This window comes from Chinchilla lanigera, unplaced genomic scaffold, assembly GCF_000276665.1.
Source record: "Chinchilla lanigera isolate Chin_1 unplaced genomic scaffold, ChiLan1.0 scaffold00004, whole genome shotgun sequence".
Lineage (NCBI taxonomy): Eukaryota > Metazoa > Chordata > Mammalia > Rodentia > Chinchillidae > Chinchilla > Chinchilla lanigera.
This window is the reverse complement of record NW_004955405.1, coordinates 40,293,587-40,316,500: the sequence shown is the minus strand read 5'-3', so window position 1 is coordinate 40,316,500 and position 22,914 is coordinate 40,293,587. Positions and strand designations below refer to the sequence as shown.

General features: G+C 51.5%; 1 protein-coding gene and 1 long non-coding RNA gene across 5 annotated transcripts in view; one reads left to right on the top strand and one right to left on the bottom strand.

Moving 5' to 3' along the window:
* Nucleotides 1–4,373, bottom strand: part of Tcp11l2 (t-complex 11, testis-specific-like 2) — a 33,097-nt gene extending 28,724 nt beyond the window's left edge. Inside the window, exon 1 of one of the 2 annotated variants that reach the window (XM_005374618.2) lies at nucleotides 4,288–4,373. The gene's annotated coding sequence lies outside the window, so the exon portion shown is untranslated. Of the gene's footprint in view, nucleotides 1–4,013; nucleotides 4,256–4,287 lie in introns of those variants that run through there. The other variant, XM_005374617.2, reaches the window with a different exon arrangement.
* On the top strand, nucleotides 4,306–8,655 carry LOC102021515. 3 transcript variants are annotated; one of them, XR_259451.2, is made up of 5 exons: nucleotides 4,306–4,390; nucleotides 4,682–5,678; nucleotides 6,243–6,376; nucleotides 6,640–6,752; nucleotides 6,909–8,655. It is a non-coding gene; the product is annotated as an uncharacterized LOC102021515 (long non-coding RNA). The 3 variants fall into 3 exon arrangements; XR_259452.2 differs by lacking the exon at nucleotides 6,640–6,752; XR_001235929.1 differs by lacking the exons at nucleotides 6,243–6,376; nucleotides 6,640–6,752.
* The last annotated feature ends 14,259 nt before the right edge of the window (nucleotides 8,656–22,914 follow it).

Sequence of the window (22,914 nt, the reverse complement as noted above, 5' to 3'; positions counted from 1 at the left end):
CGCGAAGATCCTCCTGCCTCAGCCTCCCAAGTGCTGGGATTACAGATGTGCACCCTCCCTCCCGCCTGCCGGCTATTTATCTTATTTCACACACACACCACGTACACACACCACTATTTATCTTATTTTTTTATTTTGAGACCAGATCTTGCCAAGTCGCTCAGACTGGCCCAAGCTGCAATCCTCTGGCCTCAGCCTCCTGAGTGGCTGGATTACAGGCACATGACATCGCATCTGGCTTTCTTCAGTTTTTAGATTCTGACAATTCCCACCACGGTGTAGCTAGATACCGCTTTACTACAAAAGCTCTTCTGGACAAACTTGTCCCAGTGTCCCTCTTCAAGGACAGTGCCCAGATAGCAAAAGAAGAAAAGGGCGGGAGCCCTGTGGTACAGACAAATCATTTCTTTGAGGGGCCACTCCCAGCTGGATTGCTTTTTCCTAAGAAGCCTTTGTAGCCCCTCAGTGATCTGACCTCTGCCTACCTCATCCTGTTCCGCTGCCCCACAACCCCTTGGGCTCTGATGCAGCAGCCCTCTCCGAGCTCCACAGACTCGCCAAGCTTCCTACTTTGGAGCACCCCTCCTCGAGTACCCCCCAATATCACCCTCCCCAATCTCCATGTGGTTGCTCCTTGTGGTTAAGATCTGAAATTTAATGTCACAACTTCAAAGTGACCTTCCGTGAGGCTCCACATGTGCACCAGCCCTCTGGAGCTCGGAGCCCGGCCTGGGATAGAGCGGGAGCACAGGGAATACTGTTGCCTGAATGCACAAAGCCGCACTCCTATTCACAAGACAACTTGGCTTTTCTCTTCCTCCTGCCCCAGTCCCTTTGTTCATATGCCTGCTATGCAGTCACTTACAGTACTATAAGCTGTTTGCGTATTTCTCTCCCCGCTACATTTTAGGCTGCTCACGTAAGTAGCTCTGTCTGTTCTTCAATTTCCAGCAACTACCACAATGTACTTTCAAGGCATCAATCATTCAAACCACCGAGGACTCACAGTTCCAGGAGCTTGAAGGAAAGTTTGCACCGAGTCACTCCGCCCCACTAACCTCACTGACACCAGACCCTAATGATCAGAGCGAGCAGCCCCAGGGTTCTCACTAGGGTCCAAAGAAGCAGCAACCGTAACCATCTTGGGGTGAGTCTGTCAGACACCTTATCACCTCAAGTCCTGGTGACAACCTCTGTAGCTGAGATATTATCCCTGTTTTAAAAGAATCCCAGGCTCAGAGAGATCGCAGTGCTCGTCCAATGGCCACGACCCAAATCCAGGAACAGAACCCTAAGCCACGCTCTCTACCACTCCAAGACGGCTGGAGAGAACATGGTGTGCTGATCATTCTTTCCACTGCCGCCCCACCAAGCCGGCCCGTCACCACTGGACACTTGTACACGTGGCAGCCAGCTGCCTTCCTGTCCTGCGGGGTGGCTGCTCGTGCTACAGCGTGAAGGGCATCGCGGAGAGCCCAGAATCCAAAATAACTCTCAATCAGCCCCTAGAGCGAATGAAAATCCTCCATCCGGCAGCCATTCTTTATGCACTGAAAATCCTTAGTTAAAACCCAAATATTACCCAGAGTGAACCGCCTACAGCTAGCATGAGTCATAAACATTCTGGAGTGAATTATCTAGATTACCCAGCAGGCCGAGGATGCAGGAACCCATCCAGCCAGCAGCAGGTACTGGAAAGGAGAAACTTCAAGAAACATCGAGGGTGATGGTGGCGAACCTATGCGCACACATGCCTCAGCGGGCACACGAAGCCCTCTCTGTTGGCACTCAAGCCGAGTCACCCCAGCATCTAGGCACTGGATAACGTTTTTTCTAAACTAAAAGCTGGGTATTCAGGTTTAATTGTACTGTTGGCACTCTGCAATAAATAAGTGGGTTTGGGGTTGTAGTTTGGGCATGCGTCTCTAAAAGGTTCGCCATCAGTGATCTGCAGGGCACCATCCTTCCAGACCACACTGAAGTCGGTCATGTGAGCAAACTCTGACACACGTGGTCAGCCAAAGGAGCCAGTAGGGTCTGATGAGAAGGCTGCAGACGGTGGAAAATTTCCATCTCTGCTCTGCAGCCAGACAACAGCACCAAAATTTACTCCTCCACAGCAAAGCAAAACCTACAGAGCAGAGAGAGGTTCTGTACCACTCAGCTGACAATACTGGTCTTCATCGAGTGGGAGCAAACAAAGAGCTAGAAGAAGCCGACAAGCCAGTCACTATCTAAAGAGCAGATGTTCATGCTACACATGGCATTACAGCACCAGGAAGAAGGCTTCCAGACACTCCTCACACTTGATGTCACTGCCCAGGGCTCCTGCCGGCCTGCGTCAGGACCCGGGACCCTCAGGCCCTCGGAGTGGCAGGGAAGCTGCTTTCAGCCTAGATGCAGCACCATCAGCCCTGGGCCACATCTGGTCAGGCTGCCGGGGTGACATGTGACAGGCCACAGAAAGGTGGGAAGAGCCAGGTCTCTGGACTAGAGACCAGGGTACTGAGGGACCTTAGGGACAAGGCCAGCTTGTTGTTGTAGTCAGGGGTTTGCAAGGTAAAACAATATAATGCAGGACACTTAATTATAAGATTATTTTATAATAGTCACCCGAAGAGTCATAGACAAAAGAGTGCAGGAAATCTGCCCACACACTAAGACCAAAGAATCCAGCTGAGGGCCTGGATCCCTACGTAATGTCCTACATGAGTCCAGCTGAAGACCTAGAGCCCATAACAAGGCCCCGCATGAGTCCAACTGGAGGCCCAGAGCCCATGACAATGTCTCATGCAGGCCTGTTTCATGGATCTGCACTGGCAATTCCCAAAGGTCAGTGGTGGAAGCTAGAAAGTCTGTGCCAGCAGGATGAAGGATCTATGCCAGCAGGCTGAGGGATCTGCACTGGAGCCAGGAAGCGATGCTCAAAGTAAGGACCAGAGCTCCCCCAAAAGGTACCACAGTCATCCTCAGCGAAAGTGAGGTCCCTAGCTCCTTCAACAATAAGACCAGCGGAGTTCATCAAGAAAGCCAGCATGACAAGGTCCTCTGGGAAAAGCAGCAGCTCCCTACAGCTGCTAAACCCCCAACAGCTTCTAAACTTTTTCTTCTCCAGGTCTGCCTCTCATGCCCACAATCCTCAGGTGGGCCTCCCACAACCCAGCACCAGCTTACTCAGTTCAGCTGGGTGTTACAAGCTGACCACCAGTTGTCAATGCACTAAACTTGTCCAATTTCTTCATGGGCAAATCGGCAGGACAAGCACCATGACAATATTCCCTGAACTTCAGATGAGAACCACTCCAGGACTGTACCCACAGCCCGTCCTGATCTAAGCAAACACACCTGTATCTGAACCTGGCTGTGGCATCCAAATACACTCATTTCAAAAGAAACTTTGTGTCATGGAGCAATTGCAACAGTGTTTCCTTTGCTGACAAAGACACAGAGGTATGCGCACCCACCTGCCATCAGTAAGGGTCACCACCCTGAGTGACAGCCTGGGGAGCACAAAGCCATCCTCCCCGAGAGCACAAGGAAGGGCTCCAGCCGCCCACTCCCAGCGACGTGCACCAGAGTCTACATCCCCCAATGTCCTCGGTGCCCCGCCCCCTCCTGTCCCCTCGGTCTCCTCCGCCCCGCCCGTCGCCTCCACGTTTCCTGTCAAAACAAACCCTTGGGGGAGGGGACGGCCCGGCCCGACCGACCTCGGGGAACCCGGCATCAACCTCCTAACACGCGCCCGATCTCCTCGACTCAGCCCCCAGCTCAGCCCGCACCCAGGGGTCCTGGGGCGCCGAGATCCCCCGCACCCCGAGGCTCGCGGGCATCCAGACACCCCGCGGCCACCCGCGCCCCCTCCGTGCGGGACGGGGCTCGAGACGAACAACCGGAAGGCTCCGATCCCGCCGCCCCTGGACGAGGTCCGAGTGGGACCCGAGTGGGGACCCCCGGCGCCCCGGAGCGCTGTCCCCACGGGCCTCGCCTTCGTCACCCTACGGCCGCGTACACACCGGTCCAGCGCAAAGGAGGAGATCGGCGACGAGCGACGCGGGCCAGGGGTGCGATGTCCCTTGTCCCCTTGTCCCCTCGCCGAGTACAACACAGTGTGGAAACTCTCAGACCGCAAGTCCAGGCCCTACCCACCCCCTCCACGCCGGTATTTAAAGGGCCCTGAGGTCCGCAGGGAGGCGACCGTCACCAAGTGGTCGCGGGGGGGGACAGCGCGGCGGGCCGGGGAGCACGGCGCACCGCGGGCTCGGGCAACCGGGCCCTCACAGAGCTCACCCACTACCCGGAGAGGTGCCCCGGGTTCGGGTCACAGAGGCTGCGGATGGCTCGGCCTGGACTGCGTTTTGGCTGCGAAAGGCACGTTTGCCCCCTCCGTGCGGTGAGTGGTACGGCCCGGGCAGGGGGCGGGGCCGCGAGTGTTTACGGAACTGGGGCTGCCGGGCGCTCGGGGCTGGGGGCGGGGCCTGGCTGTGGGAGGCCCAGTGGGGAGGTGGGGGTGGGGCCAACGTGGGGCGGGGCCAAGCTGTCGCCAGGGAACCGGGCCAGCCTGGGGGGGGGTCTGTTGTGGGCGGGGTCAGGGAGCTGGGGCGCTGCGTCCGCCACCTGGGGTGAGGCCCGGAGCTCTGGGCCAAGCGTGTGACTTGGAGTACCCGACCACCCCGAGCTGCAGGGGCAGTGAAAGCTGGGCGCCCACACTCACGACGTCCACACGTACAGGAACAAGCAACCTACACCTCGCCAGTGGGCGTCCCCACGCGTGTTAGCCATCCCCCGCGTCATCCACATTTGTGTCTGCCACTCCGTGTAAACACGAGTCCAGATTTGCACCTGGATGGGCCGATTAGCTTCTGGCAGCCACACCTACCCGGGCTCTGGAAGACTTGGCGTGCGTGCAAAAGATAGAGCTTGCTTTCCGTGGAGCGCTTCGGCAGCGCCCGATCTGCACAAGTTTTGACGTTGGCCAGTGTAAACAACCAGTGCCCAAGGGCCTGTGTACACAGGCCTGCTGCAGATTCCTTGCTAGGAGCTGCTGCAGGGTGTGCAGAAACCGGCTGTGCCTGGCCGTACTCGCGGAAGCCAGTGTTTTCTGCCAGGTGTACATCGCTGGCGTGCAGGGTTTGGAGGGAAGATTCTACACACTGAAGCTTGTCTGTTTAGTGCTGAAATAGTGTCTGGATTGTGGAGGCAAACTGGCCACTACTGTCCCACGGCAAAAGTGAAACAAAACAAAAAGCCAGACAGGCCACATTCCACAGCAGAACAGAAATCCATTTGTTCGGTGGCTGCCGCAGACCCCTCTTGGGTTCAAGCCCCGGCTCTGACGTTTACTCCCGGAAGGGTGGACCATGGTGAGGGTGAAGTTACCCGAAGCCCGGGAGTCCCGCCCTGTGTGCAGCAGGCGCTCAGACACCGCTACTTGTTGAAATCTCCCCCAGCTCTGGGCGGCTCGGCGACGGTGACATACGGCGATACTGCTTCTTTGTGAGCTCTGTGGGAACGTAAGTGTTATTTTGTGCTGTGACATAGCTCGGGACAGGTGAACGTGAGTCAGAGTGGATGTCTAGTCCACCTGGTGACGACATTCCTGACCCTCGGCTGTGACTCTTCCTGCAAAGCTCAAATATGTAGCTCTCAAAGCCACCAGGAAGCAGTTTCTGTCAAAGCAGGTGAGTCCAGTTGCAGTATGTGGTGAGGATCTTGTAGAAAATGGGGGGCAACATCAGAGACCCACGTGGAGCTGAGAAAAGATCCTGGAAACTCAGTCTTCTGTCACCGATGTTAAATAACTTGTAATTGGTGAATTATCCAACCGGCTGCTCTCAGCCTGGCATGAAAGCACTTAGAAAAAATATAGGGCTGTGAAATAGAAGGCAGGTCCCCCCCAAAAACAAGCTGTGTGCCACAGAGAGCTCAGACAGTTACAAAATAAAATCCTGCAGGGCATGGTGGTGCACATCTGTAATCGCAGCACTTGGGAGGCTGAGGCAGGAGATTCACCACCAGTTTGAGGCCAGCCTGGGCTACATAGTGGGACCCCATCTTCAAAACAAAACAGCAAATGGAAAAAAAAAAAAAAAAAAGGAAAAAAAACCTGCAGTGAATTCTTGGGGAAAAAAAAGAAAAACCCAGAACCCAAAAATGTGATTGTCATATGAACATGCACCCTCTCCCCCATTTACCCTTTCTGATGGGACTGTATTACATGCTGGTTAAATGTTATGCCAATTCAGCTGCATCTAGCCCTGAGGACAAGGGCGCTGCAAGCACAAAAGAACCGTCAGACACTTGGGCTGCCTCTGCCCCATCCTCCTGTAGTACTCCTGCGGCTTCTCTTCCTGTGTGGATCTGATTTCCAAGCTTCTCGGTAGGTTCGGTTCCTCAGCCAGGGCCGCCTCCTAGAACCTTCCACCACCCAAGTAGGTGCGCCAGGCGCCTCCTGTGGCAGCACCCTCAGCTTGGCTCACGGTTCCGCTGACGCTGTCTTGAAATTCTTGTTTTTTGAACAAGAGAGGCCTGCATTTTCATTTTGTACCAGCCCCCCCAAATTATGTAACTGGTCCTGACCTTGACACATGGAACGGAGGTTGAATATTTAAAAGTACTTTTCTCCCCCATAACTGCCCTCAGTAGCACATCTGTCACCTCATCTGAAGAATGTTTCTGCTTCAACCCTGGAGGAAAAATCAAACAGAAAATGACCAAAAGCCAACACCTGGGCTACTCCCAGGTTTTACAATCATGTAAGCAACTTTTAAGACAAAGTTTGGCTGCACATAGTTTGGTTTTATGTTCTTCCTCTGTAGCCCAGCCCCTCACGTGAAGTGTGAGTCCGTGCTAAGAGTAGAAGAAAAACTAATTTAATGAAATCTCTTTTTATCTTCCCTGTCCATTTTAAGGTGCTACAGAAAGTACTAAAATAATTCAACAAGAGGAAGGGACACGTGATTGAAAGCAGAAGAAAGAAAAGAATTTGGTGAATCCACGACCTAGAAACTAGCCACCAAGTGCTCGCTTACGGAGTGCAGACCTTCTGCTCGCCTTGCTGTGAGCCTAAAACTGCCCTGCAAGATGACGCCTCTAAAGACGCATAACCACAACTTTTTGGGAGACTTTTTTCCTTTTGTTGTGGCAGATAAGGCAGGTGTAAGTCACAGACCAATTCGGTGCTGGATCGAGCTTCCTGAGCACGAGGCCAGTTCCTCCCTTTCTGCTGCGCGCGGAGTTCATACCCAGTTGGAGGTCACTTCTCACTCCAGTTGCGAATATTCCCACAGTCAGACACCGCCTGGACCCTGAGCCCGGGGAACCACAGCTCTGTCCTGGAAAGGAGAAGAGGAGAGTGAGCGCCAGCTGTGAAGACAGCGCTTTGGGGAGTGGGGGGGGGCAAGGAGCACCCATGGAGGCCAGGAGGTGACAGGCGGCTCAGTCCCCGGACAGGACCTCCATCCCTCTGCTGAGCCCACCTGCGGCCACCAGGAGCTCATCCCTTTACGTGCCACCCCATAAAAATTTAGGTCCCCATTTTTAATGCACGTAGATATTCATTGGGTGGGGAAGAGCTTCCAAAATGAGAGGCAAAACTCAGAAGACATAAGGAAAAATTGCTCCTGATGTGACACTTGCTGGACAGGGCCGTCTCTGCATGAGAGGCTCGCGGTGGAGCCAGCACGCACACCTGCTGGGTGCGTGACACGCATGGGAGGTGGCTAAAGGACACCTGTCACTCTGGGGGGGGGCAGGTTGGGAAACGCCCCTGATTTAGCCCGTGTGCACTCAGTGTCAGATTTGTTTAACAGAGGGAGTGTATTAGTGTCATTTCACACTTCCATCTAATGAGGCAAGGTGTGGTGGAAAATCATGGTGAATGCGTGCATTAAAAAAAATTATTACAGTCAAAGACCCATTGCCACGAATCCCCCCACCTGGAACACACTCGTGCCTGCCCCTGCAAGCTCTTACAGTTTATGCACAGGGACAAGACACACTTGTCACGACCAGGCGAAGTACCAGACAGCACATCCCTGAGTCCAACCTGGAAGGGACTGGTGTGGTGCTGTACAGTGACAAAGGCTCTCCCGCTTGGCTCTGGTGCACTGGAATCCTCCTTGCTTGCCAGTATCTAGACGGCTCTCCAACTGTTAGCTTAGATCAATATCAAAATCTCCTGGAGAGCGTGGTCGACAGCCTCAGCTTTCTGACCGGTAGGCAGAGCCTACGTATTTGCATCTACAAGCTCCCCCTACAGCTGTGGCTGGTGTCACTGAGTACCCCAGTTCTCTGTTCCTCAGACTGTGGGCTCCACAACAGGAGCTGGCTTATTTATCCTTGTGATCCCGTGTTCTAACCCACCATTTGTCCCTGAATGTGTGGTATGATAAAAAATACAATGAATACTTAAAAAATTTTTTTAAATGTGTAATATCCACTTTATTCACCAGACCTGGGATCATGCAACTTCTAGCTCTTCCTCAGAATGGAAATGACCGTGAGGAAGTAAATATTTTCAGAGATATTGGAACAGCCATGAAAAGACATCCGTGAAAGAGGACTTCCTGAAGTGCTTCAGAGCGTGGCAAGAATGATTGGATGGAGCTGGGCATGGTGGCACACACCTGTAATCCCAACACTTGGGAGGCTGAGGCAGGAGGATCGTTTTTTGGTTTTGGTTTTTTTGTTTGTTTGTTTTTATGGCAGGAGGATCGTTGCGAGTTTGAGACCAGCCTGGTCTACAAAGTGAGCTCAAGGCCAGCCTGAACAGCATAGCAAGAACCTGTCTCAAAAAGACAAAAAAAAAAAAGATCAGTGATTGTATACATATGTTTGAAGTGAGGGGGGAGGGTTTTCAGGGAGATTAATGGCAATGTGCCTTTTACTGTAGTAATTTTAAAAATTTACGTATTCACTGTGTATTTTGATCATACTTCGTTACCTTAGTGGAAGGCTCCTAACACTGTGCAGTAGATAACATTCCCATCTCATTTTTATTCATATTTAAGAAAATCATTATAACAAATACAGCTTTTCAAAAGCTTTTCTAAAGTACGTAAAAGGATTTGCAAAAGACTTCTTTCTGTGCTACATCAAAACTATTCATGCAAGTGGGGCAATAATGGCCCTTGCTTTTTGTTTATTTGTTTGTTTTGGGTCCTGGGATTCAAACTCAGGACCTCGCACTTGCCAGGCAGGTTCTGCACTGCTGAGCTACGTCCCCGGCCCAGTCCTTACTTTTTAGCTTCTCTTAAGCTGCATCCTTAGTGAGTACATGGCATTTGCTTTCATTTTAAACATGTTTTGGTTTCAGCCTCTGGTCTCTTGGGCCTTCCTTTCTTGGTGATAAGCCGGATAAGATCTTTCCCAGAGTGGAGGGGGCTTTAATGCTCTTCCTCCCTTTTGAAGGTGGAGAATTGCGAGCTCGGGACATGCAGGCACTTGCTCGGTGGCTTTCACTCGAGGTCCTGAGCGCTTCAGTGGAAGGTGTCGCCGGAGAGCGCTGAGGGCTTGGGACTCACTGGAAACAAAGAGACTCGGTGGTGACTCACTGAGTTGTCGGGTCAAGAATAGAAACCAGAAGAACGCGTTTCATGGCTTCTCCACACACACACACACACACACACACACACACACACAGCATGCAGTGTCACATGCCAAGTGCTGCCTTTTTGTGTAATTATCCAGTTTCCGTAAGAATGTGTCAACAAGCACACCAGCACTGTAGAAACTGTGTGCCTGAAGTACTTATAATCACATTCTAGCAGGTTCCCGGCCAAGCACTGGCATGGCCGTGCCTGCCGGAGAACAAGGAGAATGGAACGCGGGCAACTCTCCTAGAACAGGAGGCTGCCCAAGCATCCCGCGTATAGAAATATACATATATAAAGGAGCCGGAGAAAGGAAAGGAAAGGAAGCCAATGCCACTCCTCCAGGTACAGCGCCGCGGGACATTTCCAGCCAAGTTCTGGAGCGAGATTTCAGGCTACATGCGATTCCTGTGTCAGCTGCATCTGAACAACCTAGGTACGCGAGCGCATGTGAATGCTCAAGCTGAATTCACTATTAAAGGACGGCTCCCGTGATCATACGTGTAGTTTTTAGTGACTTTTTAATGTACAAGTGTACATAATCAAAATGTTTAAAAAATGAACCTACTAGAGAGCATTGCAATATGGCAGACAGCGAATGGGTTTTGGATTCAGACAGATCTGAGAGTCCGTAGCCGGGCTCGCTCCTCGCCGTTGGGGGACCTGGAGTGCGTGGCAGTGTGAAGACTTTGTCACTGTCCCTTTCCCCACCGCCAGCACAGCGTGCAGACTTGATGAGTTATAGATGGAGTTGAACTTGGCTCATGGATCAGTAGACACAGGTCTCTCTCTCTCTTCTTATAAAATCCCCAGGAACACTGGGCATGGGGGTGCACACGTGTAATCCCAGCACTCAGGAGGCTGAGGCAGGAGGATCGTTGTGAGTTCAAGACCAGCCTGGGCTACAAAGTGAGCTCAAGACCAACCTGAACTGTATAGCAAAACCTTGTTTCAAAGAGACCAAAAAACAAAAACAAAAAACCCAGGAGTTACTCCAGGGGACCCCAGCCCAATGGCTTCAATCCTGATCACTACCTGAAGGCCCCACCTCTAACCACCAAAGTCAGATGACAGCTCCACCCTGCTGATACCTCAGAATAGGGGTTAAATTTCCCTACAGGAAAGCTTGGGAAACACCCTGAAGCCATATCCAAGCCACAGCAGTGGCTGGCTTCCCGTGTGGTAATAACTCCACCAGCGCTCTACCACCATGGCTGACAGAGCTTTCCCCAGACACTGATGCGGGGCATGGGAAGAGGACCCTGCAGGGTCTGCTTCATGCCGAGCCCCGCAGCAAGGTAGGGTGGTTCCCAGAGCCGGCCGCCCGTCCTCCGCAGATCGCTCTGTGACACAGTCTCGGCCGGGTCTGGCTGCCTTCAGTTCTCTCCCAGCGTGGCTCCTCAGCCTAACTCATTAGCTAATTCCCTGAGTGCCTTCCTGTCTCTCCAGAGTCAGTGTCTCTTGCTTGCCGCAAAGAACCTTGACTAGAACAAACAGCCCACAGCCTGTAGGAGAATGAAAAGAGACCATGTCCAGTGTACAAGGGGTTGAGCAAAGTGCCAGGCACACTGTGTGGATAAAGCAACTGTAGCTACTGTTTAGGGTCTACTCGGTGTTTTACCGGTTTACTATTTGCAATATCAGCAGGCCCTAAGCAACTTAAAGGTCTGTGGCATGTGATGCTTAAAACCATGCCAAGGAACAAATTCAAATCCAAAGGTTGATAATGGTATAGCAGCCATTTTCCTGGCTAATAAGGGAGTTTACCACACCTCTAGCACCTCAAGATTGGTGTGAATGCCCTTCAACCGAAGAATGGATAAAAAAGATATGGTCTCTTTACACAGTGGAATACTGCTTAGCCATAAAGAAGGATAAACTAGAGACTTTTATAGGTAAATGGATGCAACTCGAGACCATACTCATAAGTGAAATAAATCAGACTCATTTGTAAACATGGTATTATCTCCTTAGTGTGAAAAGCTGAAAGAGTAAATAAGATCCAAATGTATAATAGATATTGTAAAATGGGAAGAAACTTCAAAAAGAAGAGAAACTGGGATGGGAGAATGGAAAAAAGACGGAAGAGAAAAGTAAAAAGAAAAAATCATATATATATATGTATATATATGTACATATATAAAAAAGATGGTTGAAAAGAAAGATTTGTGCTAATATTGTTTGGACAATTAAATGCTGATATCTTGTACTCTGAGTAACTAATTTAAAGATACCTTTCTATTATCTTGTTTTGAAATTTTGTTTTATTTTATTCTCCTTAAAATTTTAAAAAATAGATGGAAAAAAAGATTGGTGTGAATATTGTGACTCTCTGTTCATTAGGTCAGTAAATAGGAACCCATCCAGAAAAATAAGAGAGTGTTCCAGATAGTTTAAGAGAGAGGGTCGAATAGGAAGACCAGCTGATACATAGGTAAGGAGAGATAAGTGTCTGATCGTAGGGTGGTGAAATAACTGAGCTAACAGAATCAGCAGGAAGCTGCCTCATCCCTGGAACTCATGGGGAAAAAAGCAGAGTTTGGAGTCAAGATCAGCCAGCAGCAGAGGAGACCCCAGAAAAAGGATCAGTTGATGAGCAATGGGTAGAACAACAGAGGAGACCAGCTGCTACTAGAGAAGCTTTCTCCAGGGGGGCATGGGAGGGCATTCTCCTTCTTTCCTCTGTCCAGGGCTGCCTGCTGAGGTGCTCATCACCTTTCTGTTGTGTGACAAAATACCTGACATACACAGTGTAAAGGAGAAAAGGGTTATTTTGGCTTGTGGTTTGAGGAGGTTTAGTCCATGGGTATGGGGGGTGGGGGGCTCCAAGGCAGCAATATGGCAGAAGGGCCTGGAAGAGGAAAACTGCTCAACTTGTGGTAGTCAAGAAGCAGACAGCAATAGCAAGACAGCCAGAGAGAGGAAGGGGCTGGCAGGGAGTGACCTACCTCCCCCACCTCCCGACTGCCCACCCATTCAGCCACGAACCCATCAGTGGATTGATCTGTGCCGAGCTTAGTGTCCTCCTGAAGCAGTCCCCTCCACCTCTGTACACATAAGCCTTTTGACGGACATTTTAGATCCAGTACCCAGCTTGAAGCTGGATGTGGGGGAACCTGGGCGATGCAGCCTCCAGTGAAGGGAAGAGAAGGCACCTCCTGGCAAGCAGGAAACAACCAGATGAGTTCTGCCAGGGGCAAAACTGTACAGACAGGGTGGGGGTGGGGCTTATAAAGAGAGATGTGGGCATGGTGGCACAAGCTCATAACCCCAGCAGTCAGGAGGCTGAGGCAGGAGGATTGGAAGAGTTGAAGTCTAGTCTGGGCTACAGAGTGAGTTTAAAGCCAGCTTGCATCACATAGCAAAGCCGTCTCACCAAAACAAAACAAAACAAAACAAAACCCTAATTATCAGCTAATTCCCTTACACTGGAGATAAGGATTTCATATGTAAATCTTAAGAGCACATAGACATTTAAACAGGAGTAGTAAGAAAGAATTATTTGCATTTGAAGAGTTATATGTAACTGTATTTTATCTGGACAACTACATCGATATTTCCTAATTGGGGCATTCAAAAAACATTCAAAGAAAGTGTCCTAGGTCTTCCATAATTTCTCATTGAACTACTATTCATTCATGAAATCGTCAGTGGCTGACTAAATACTACTAAGTGACAGTGTGTCCTATGTGTCCCAGGTTTTCTGCCAGGTGCTGGGGATACAAGATGTTAAATTAGATACAATTCCTTTTCAGAAGGCTACACTGTGGCGGGGGAGCCATTCTACCAGTGCCCAGGGCAGTACGTGGCACTTGCACACTCTCAGCGAATATTCATTTTGTAACTCTGTAGGTGAAGAGAGAACACCTTGGTTACAAGCTTGCCAATGCACAAAGCATTGTTACCGATGAGACAAAGGTGAAAAGAAGAGCCAGGACTAACCTTTTCCTTACCAAAGGAGGATGGGGTGAGCTAATTTTTTTTTCTAAGCATTGTTTGGGAGTACAGTTCAGTGTCAGAGCGCATACTTAGCAGACACAAGACCCTGGGTTCAATCCTCAGTAAGGACAACAGAGAATTATTTATTTATTATTGTTTTGTTTCTTTGAAACAGGGTCTCACTATGCAGTTCAGGCTGGCCTTGACCTTGTGGCAATCCTCCTGCCTCAGCCTCCCGAGTGCTGAGATTATGGGAAGCTAGACCCAATACACAGGCCGTGTGCTATGCATGGTTAAGAGCACAGATGTGCAGTCAAACATGCAGGGTTGGGTTCTAATGCTTACTTTGTCACTCACAAGTCAGGTCATCTGAGGAAGGATAATCCACCTAAACTCCAGCTTTCAATCCATAAAATGGGCTAACACTAAATCTTCCTCTTAGTATTAAAGCCCATGAAGTAAAGTAAGTGCCTGACCGTGTGTGGGAGGGACATGGTTAGTACTCAATGCATGCTAATTACTGTTATTATTAACAAATAATAAAGAGTGTAACATTATGTTGAGAACAAATATCCAAAAGCTTGCTAAGTAGCTAAACCCTTAGAAACAGGAGAAAGCCTTGCAGGACCGTGCTTTGGTTTGGTGTAGTGGCAGCTCCATATGAGAATGAGGGCTAGTGACCCTCTGGGGGACTAGTGACCCTCCGCAGGCTGTGACCCCTGTGGGGCTCACCATTTACTGGTTCACACATGTAACAGCCGTGTGAAAGTGGGTGTTGACTTATGGAAAACTGACCACAGTGCCCGTGATGCTTGTTCGATGCTAACACAAGTCATTCGTGCTCCACGGAAAAGACGACCTCCACCGTTACCGTGAGGCACTAGCCGCGTCGGTGCCGCCCGCAGTCGCATTCTCAGAGCTGAGCAGCTGCTTCTGTTGGTGAGGTGCAGAAACTCCAGCTCCTCGGTATCACTCAAATGGGTTTTGCCGTTTGGCTGGTTTCCTTTTGAACTGATGGAATGCTGAAAGAAATTGTTTCACCCACCTTTGATCCGCTTTATGTTTCATGATTTTAGCTTTTTGAAAATCACGCCTGAACAAATAGAAATGTATCCACAGTGCCATGTAGGGGGAACTTGTAACTGAGACCCAGGGACCAACAAGGGCCGCCCAGAGAGGAGCGTCCGGGCAGAGATGTGCGGGACATTCCTGAGTGACTGCCATAGCCCATACGAGGGCTCTTGGACGCAGAATTGGGGTCAAATGAGTTGTTTAAAATTGACCAACTTGGGCCAGGGATATAGCTCAGTGGCAGGCACCTGCCTGGCAGATGCAAGGTCCTGAGTTTAATTCCCAGTACCAAAAAACAAAAAAAAAAAATTAAAAGATTAAAATAAATAAATAAAAATGACCAATTTGAAAGACACTCGATTTCCTAGCCGAAGAGCTGGACCGGTTTGAACTATTTCCCTGGTGGTCTTGCAGTTTTCTGTATGACAACAGCTGGCTCATGTTGGCACCAGGAGACTCCTGGTTCCTGCTCCAGGGAGCCAGGGTCCCCTCAGGGTCCGATTCAGAGGACAAGGCATGACGTGCGTGATGTGTGCACAGGGCAAATGGTGGACAGGCTGGCGCAGCTGCAGGGCTCTGCCCGGTGTGGGTGCTGCGGAGTCCCCTCCTGAGTGTGACCTGCTTCACTCAGGGCCTGCGGGCACCGTGCTGTCTCTGAGAGGAAAGGAAACGCTGTGGCATGGTTTCACTGGTGATGTCCGCCAAGCAAGACTGGCTCCAGGATCAAACCCGGCAGGCGCTGAGGCACGCAGCGCCCCCATGAGGGATCGGACCCAGAGAAATGGTCGCTCTGACTTGGGTTTGTGGGTTCATGACCCCGTGCATCTTCATGACGACGGATACCCCAGGTTTGGCTGTTCCCGGATTGAGCCCAGGGGCTTGTCCAGGCCTCCTGGCGGCGGGCAGATAAGAGATTTGGGGGCCCCTCCCCACAGGAGGTGTGGTGCCGGCATCCGACTTCTCCCTCCCCCGCACCTGCGGTCCCTAAAGTGACCTCAACGGCTGCCACTCACTCTGACACTGCCTGGTGCTGCGACCTTGCATTTGCCCACAAAGTCACTCTCGGGTTCCACCACAGGGGAGAAGCAGGGTGCTGCGTCCTTCTCTGTAGAACATGTGCAGTGCCCTCCCCGGAGGCACCTGTCTGCCCTGGCTGAGAAAGCAGGCTCGACTTCTGCCTGTGCCTGGCATCACAAGGCTGGCTGGTGTCTTCCCAAACCCGACGTCAGACGGTAGCCCCCACTCCTCCACCTTTAGCTACGGGGCGTGGTGGCGCATATCTGTAATCCTGGCACTTGGGAGGCTGAGGCAAGAGGATTTTTGCACATTTGTGTCCAACCTGGGCTATATAGTAAGTTGAACACCAGCCTGAGCTATGCGGCAAGTCCTGTCTCAAAAAACCAAAAAAATAAAAAGAACTCAGATGCCGCGGGACAGAATGAATAGCCGTCATCACACTCACCTCCTGTGTGGCTTAGAGGTGCACATCTCCCCAGGCTCTGTGCATCCAAGCCTTGGGAGGAGCTGGGGCCTCGCGGTGTGACCTCGAAAGTGATCTTAGCTTACAGGGCGGCCTCAGAGGGAATCGCAGGGTGCAGCACACCTGCTCTTCTTCCCGTTCTCCGCCAGTGATGACGGTGGCGGCTTTGCCACGTACCCCGCCGAGATGTCCTGCCGTTGGAGGCCCAAGGCCAACGGGCCACTTGCCCGTGGACTGGAACATCCGGGACCTGGAGCCCAAATAACCCTGTTCTCTTCAGAAGCCAGCTCCTGCAGTGCAGTGGCGGGCCTCACACACCTCCCAACCCACACCCACTTTTTGGAGGAACAGACGCCTCTGCCCCAAACAGAGCTGTGCGGGGTCTCAGGTGTGCTTCACCCTCCGGCCGGCCCATCTTGCCCCTTCCCACTCTGAGTTTTTTCTTCTGCAAAAATTCTTAGGCCTGAATAATTGGCTCCCTTCAGAGTTTACATCCGTTCTTAAAAATGCAAATCACCCCTGAGCAGTTCCTGGCTGAATCTGCAGGCTTGTTGGGGAGAGCACCTGGGTGCACATGAGGAAGTCAGAGCTCTTGAGATGAATCACCAAACGCGGTTCAGGCAACATCTTCGAAATCCCAAACAGCTGCGATGCAAAAATTATACAATGCTAGTAAGTAAACAAACAGAAAAAGGTGCATATATTTTTTGAAACAACCTCGTCAACATGCTGAAGGGGAAAGCTAGTTTAAGAGAAGAAAATGAAATAGTTGGGGAACTTGGGGGAAGATTTACCTGAGAGTCCTTGACCCTATCCAAGCTGGCCTCAAGCTCACTATGTAGCCCAGCTGACCTCAAACTTGTGGCAATCCTCCTGCCTCAGCCTCCCAAGTGCTGGGATAACAGATATGCACCAACACGCCTGGGTCTATTCATAACTTTAAAGACTGATTTCCCAGCTCAGTTTTAGATGTAACTCTGACTCCCAACTGGTGCTTTCTTTCTCAGGTGTCCAGGAGTTGGATACAAGAAGTCCCAGCTCATGTGAGCTCCTAAACTTCCTTTCCCCTTCAAACTGCGCTGTCCTGGGGCTGCCAGATGCTGCCAGATGCATCTTCAAGGAGTCCGCACTCCCACCCACCTCCCACCTTGGGTGCGCTGTGGGGTGAGGAAAGCACCCTGTCCCTTGGATTTCTGAGGCCTGAGCAGATCTGCCACATGAGACACAAGAGGGAAGGTCTGTGCCAGAGAGTTTGGTGGGAGGGGTGCCATGGCCTGTCCTCTACCCACGCCTAACCCTCACGAGCTCTTGGGCTTTCAGTTTCCACAGAGTCTGATGCCCTGTAGACTCCAACAACAATCAGGTTATTGGACAGACAGGATCTTAAAAAGCTTTTGCCAGGCATGGTGGCACACACCTGTAATCCCAGCACTGGGGAGGCTGAGACAGGAGGATCACTGTGAGTTGGTGACCAGCCTGGGCTATAGAGTGAACTCAAGGCTGGCCTGCACTGCATAGCAAGACCCTGTCCCAAAAAAAGGAAAAAGGAAAAGAAAAAAGAAAAAGAAATCAAGCCCTAGATCTATAGATAGGACGATTTCACCAGTGCTACACAGAAACTGAAGCAGGCAGAGGGGCCGGAGGCACATTCCTTATGCAAACGGCGCAGGAGCCCCAGGGGAGCCTACATCCAAACCCAGCCTGGGAAGGTGCCTGCAGGTGCCAGGCAGAGTGTCCCAGGGCAGGCAAAGCAGATGCCAGGGCTGAGAGGAGCGTGATGTCCCTGTCCTGAGAAGGGGTGGGAGAAGTAGCAGGTGTGCGGCCGGCACATGTGGGGACAGGAGGCCTGTGGGGCAGCGGTGGTCAGGGACTGGGTGCAGACAGTGAGCCCCCATGGATGCAGGTGGGTGGATCTGCATGGTCGGTGAGGAAAGGGCATGGCCTCTCCCAAGGCCCTGGGGACCCTCTGAAGGGAGCACATGCCCTAGGCCTCCCCTGGCCCTGTCCTTCCTGGCCCAGGGAACAGGATGGTGAGCAGGAAGGCGAGTGGCATGGGCTGCTTCCTGCCAGCAGGAGCCGGGCATCTGAGATGGGCAGGCCAGGCACCCAGCTGGCACAAACAGGAAGTGGTCATCATTGTCTCCCTGACAGGAAGTCCAGCGACACTTAGCTCCCAGCCAGCCTTGTGGCCGCTCGCTGAGCTGCAGTCGGAGTCTTCTCCCCATGAAGGAGGCACCCTCTGGTCCACTGCTGCGTCCCACATGCCCAGATCAGTGCTTGACTTTTCTCTCCTTGCTGGGACAAAACACCCGACGCCCAGAATTAAGGAAGGAAAGGTTTATTTAGCTCACACTTTGTGGAGGTTTTGGTTCATACTTGGCTGGCTCCAAGGCAGAGTGGCTCGTGGCAGAGGGCAACAGTTCATGGCTGAGGAAAACAGCAAAAGCAACAAGAGTAAAAAGCAGGAAGTGGAGGCAAGCCTCTTTCCCTTCCTTACATTGTATGAAAACTACCTGCCCCAGGGCAGGTGTAGCACTCACACCCATAATTCCAACATTGGACCCTGAATCAATCATAAACTCTAGAAGCCTGGCCATGACTGCATGAGGCTGTGAGGGGACACCCAGACACAAGCCATAACATTCCACCCTGGCCCTGCAAAGACTCATGCACATCCCCTGACATAAACAGCATTTTAGTCCATCTCTAAGAGTTGCCAAAGTCCTAACAGTTTCAGCATTGCTGAAAAGTCCAGGTCCCAAGTCTCTTCCCAGATGTAAGGCCAACTCTCAGCTGCAAGCCCCTGTACAAATGAGAAGTTAAACGCTTCCAACATTCAATGGCACAAAATAAGCATTACCATTCCAAAAGGTACAAACAGGAGGATACAGAGCATTGGAACCAAAGCAATTCCAAAATCCAGCAGGGCAAACATTAAGTCCTGTAGTTCCATGTCAAGCATCTGAAGCAACTCGTGACACACTGTGAACTCCAAAGGGCTTGCATGAGTTCACCCCTATGGCACTTATGGTGGTTACAGCTTCCACGGCTTCTCTCTTAGGCCTGCTTTGCTCCCTCCTTGCAGCTTTCCTCAAGACAGTCCACGTTCCTGGCTTTTCCAAGCTTCTGGGGTCTCCACTGCACCTTAGGTTTCTCACTTACAGCTTCACACACTGCCCCCCAGGGGCACACTCCCTGGTCTCCCAGGCCTTCTTCTGAAATCTGGGTGGAAGCCTTCTTAACCTCAGAACTCTTACATTCTGCACACGCCTAAAACCAGTACCACATGGGTAATGCCAAGGTCTGCTGCCACCTGGAGCAGTAGCCAGGTTTTCTTCTCTCCTGGCCATAGGGGTTGAGTGCCTGGATCGCTGGGCACTCTGACTCCATTTTTGGGGGGCAATTTTTTTTTGCCCCACCATTCTGGAACATGGCGCTCTGCGGCTTTCTCCTCAGAGCAAAGTCTTTCATCTCTGTAGGTCTGAGGCTGCAAAGGGTGGAGACTTGCATGGTGTGTGGGTGTGTGGGGGATGCGTGGGCAGGTATGTGTGGGTGCACAGGGCTTGGGTGTGTGGGTGTGTGCAAGTGCATGACTGTGTGCAGATGGGGGTGCGTGAGTGTGCACAGGTGTGTGTGGGTGCTGGTGCATGCAGATGGTGTGTGTGCAGGTGTGTGCACAGGTGCGTGAGCATGGCAGCGGGGAAGCAGCCGCTGTGCCCATGGCCTGGCGGGTGTTTACAGCCCGAGCTCCAGCGGGCACTGCCCTGTCCGCACCGTCCCTCAGGACCTGGCCTCCTCTGCGGTCGCCCCGGTCAGGGTTTTGTGTCCCGGGGGTCGAGGATGGAGCGTGGTCCCTGTGCGTGGTGCATGTGTCCGCGTGTGAGGCGCGGTGCGGAGGGCAGCCTTGCGGACCGCCGCTGCTCTCAACAGCTGGACACCGCCCAAGGGCCATGTCCAGGGCTCCGACCTACATGTTTCTTACCTGAAAATCCGTCCCCTCACCTGCCCTTTCCTGTCCCCCCTCGGGCCACCAGCCCTGGGGCTGTGTCCTAGCACTGCGGCCAGGTTTTCCAGAGCTTGACTCCTGCAGGCTCCCGCTGGCGCCCGGCTGGGCCCTGCTGTTGCTTAGCAGAACTGAGGCGGCCGAACCGGGTCCTCTGGCTGCCCGGGATGGGCTGTGCGCTGCCCTCCCGTAGACATTTATATCCCCCTTTATATTTCTATAACATCTGACAGTTGTTCCTTGATTTAGTATAGTTGTCTTATGTGTTTATGTTTTTTTGGCTTGTTAGTCTGGCTATTAATCTGTATGTATGATAATGAACTTTATAAGGACTTGTAAATAAATGATAATCCCAGCACTCAGGAGGAGGCTGAGGCAGGAGGGTCACTCAAGAGTTTGAGGCCAACTTGGGTGATATAATGAGTTCAAGGCCAGCCTGGAAAAAAAAGGCGGAGGAATGGAAGGAGAGGGAGAAAAAAAAAGAAATGAGACATAGCAATTCCCCACAATGAATGTAATTATTATGTCCTGCAAAATATGTACTCATAAAAAATTTAAATTAAAAAAAAATTTACGAGAGTATCTCTTTTTTTTTTTTTGTCCTTTTGAGACAGGGTCTCACTATGCAGTTCAGGCTGGCCTTGAGCTCACTTTGTAGCCCAAGCTGGTCTCGAACTTGCAACGCCCGGCGAGAGTATCTTTTATTATGAAAAATTATTTAAAATATCTGTTTTGTTTGTTTGTTTGTTTACTTTTTTTCCCCGGTAACGGGAATCAAACTCATGACCTTGCGCTTGCCAGGCAGGCGTTGTGCTGCTGAGCTAAATCCCCAGCCCCTCTTTAAAATATCTCAGTGTAACCAGGTGTGAGGGAGCACACCTGTAACCACAGCACTCAGGAGGTAGAGCAGGAGGATCACCAAATTTTGGGGTCAGGGTGGCTGCATGCTGGATTCAAAGCCAGCCTGAATGACAGGGAAGACTGTCTCAAAAAACATAATAAGTAAACAAAAAACTAAGTACATTTAAAGGAAGCCATAAGTTTAGATTTAGATAAACCTGGTTTCAAAATCCTGCTCTTTTACTGCACAATCTGATTTTAGGAAAACTCTCAGAGTTTCAATTTTCTGGCTTGCTCTTTTTCTTTTCCTCTTTTTTTTTTTTGTTTTTTAGAAATCTGACACATCATTTATCTTACAGGTTTATTCTGAGGCTCGAATCCAACACATGTAACCAGTCACCACGGCTCTGGCACGGGGGTGAGCTCTGCAAATATTAGAACTCGTGTGACTCAGCGTTTGATCGTCTTGACGACCAGCGCTTCTGCTCAAACCGGAGCTGAAGCTAGATAAAGCGCCGCCCAGTCAGATCCAGGGGAGCTGGGCAAAGCCAGGCCCGCGGGCCTTGTCCCCTGCCATGGTCACCAGCTCACCCCACCCTACCTCTCTCGAGAGAATCTGCGGGGAGGGCTTTGGTTTTCATTTGGTGTCACAAGGGGAAAAAGAGGAACAGAAAACGCAGGTCGAGCTCCCTCCCTGGGCAACCCTGTGTCCCTTAGCTTCGTTCTGTGAAGTCTGTCGCCTGATGGCCCCGTGGCCGCTCAGGGACCCAGCAGGTTGCCCCGGTTAAGGGTGATGTGAAGGACATCAGTGACCACAAGCCCCCATTCAGCCCCTTCGTGATGGGGTTCACTGTTGGTCCGTAAACCTCGAGTTCTGCAGGAGCTGAAGGGCTGTGTTTTAAGAGCTGCTACCCTGTGTTGCTTCAACTCTGTGGGTCTCCAGAATCGGGCCCGCAGGTCGGGTGTCGGGGGGTACCCCGGAGCCCACTGTCCGGGCTGGGTGCTTGGGGCACAGTTAGGAGCTGGAGCTTTGGGAGGGGCAGCACGGGCTGAGGGTCCCATGCCCCCTCCTGCTTTCTCTGACTCGGCCAAGGGACACACTCATGTCCTCCTGCCAATGCACCTGATGTCCCCACCAGAGACCCAGGCCCTGGGCCCCACTCCTGGGCCCCCCAGGACTGTCAGCTGTAGGGCTGTGCCTGCCTCACACTGGAGGGGAAGGAGCAGCGTCTCCCGGCCAGGGACGCAGTGCAGTGGTCTCTTGTTTTGTTTTGTTGCAACGCTGGTGATTAAGCCCAGGGCCATCACACGGAGCCACAGCCCTCGCCTTTTAAACTTTTCATTTCTTTATTTTTAAAGTTTGAAACAGGGTCTCAAAATAAGTTGCCTAGGCTGGGTTTGAACTTGTGATCCTCTTGCCTCAGCCTCCCAGAATGCTGACATAATGGGCGTGTACCGCCACACCTGTCTGGGCTTGGTTTGTTTTCACTGGACGTCCAAGTTCCGGTTGATGTGGTGGGGATTTCAGTGGACTCCTGTCCTGAGCCCTCTAACATCTCCAACGCAGTCTACGCTCATGGGCTGCCTTCTAGGCACAGGCTTTTGGGACACTGAGGGTGGTGAAGTTTCCATGGGTCAGAGACAGGGAGGTGAGGCTTTCTCCAGAGTGTGCTAGATCGGTGGAGTCGGGGGTTGGAAGAAAAGTGCCCGTAAGGAAGTACTCGCAGGGAAACAAGTAGCCCAGGAGTGGTGGCACGCGGCTGTGATCCCACCCAGCACTGGGAGGCTGAGGCAGGAGGATCACCATGAATGGGTTCAAGGCCAGCCTGGATTACATATCGAGACTCTGGTTTAGAAAAAAAAAAAAAATCATTTTTCTACAATGCGCAGTTCTGTGCATTGTTTAGTAGAAATGGCTTCTCTATTTCTTCCTGCGCCAGGGAGGGTGGGCTTTGGCTCTGAAATCAGACAGACCAGGCTTTGAATTCCAG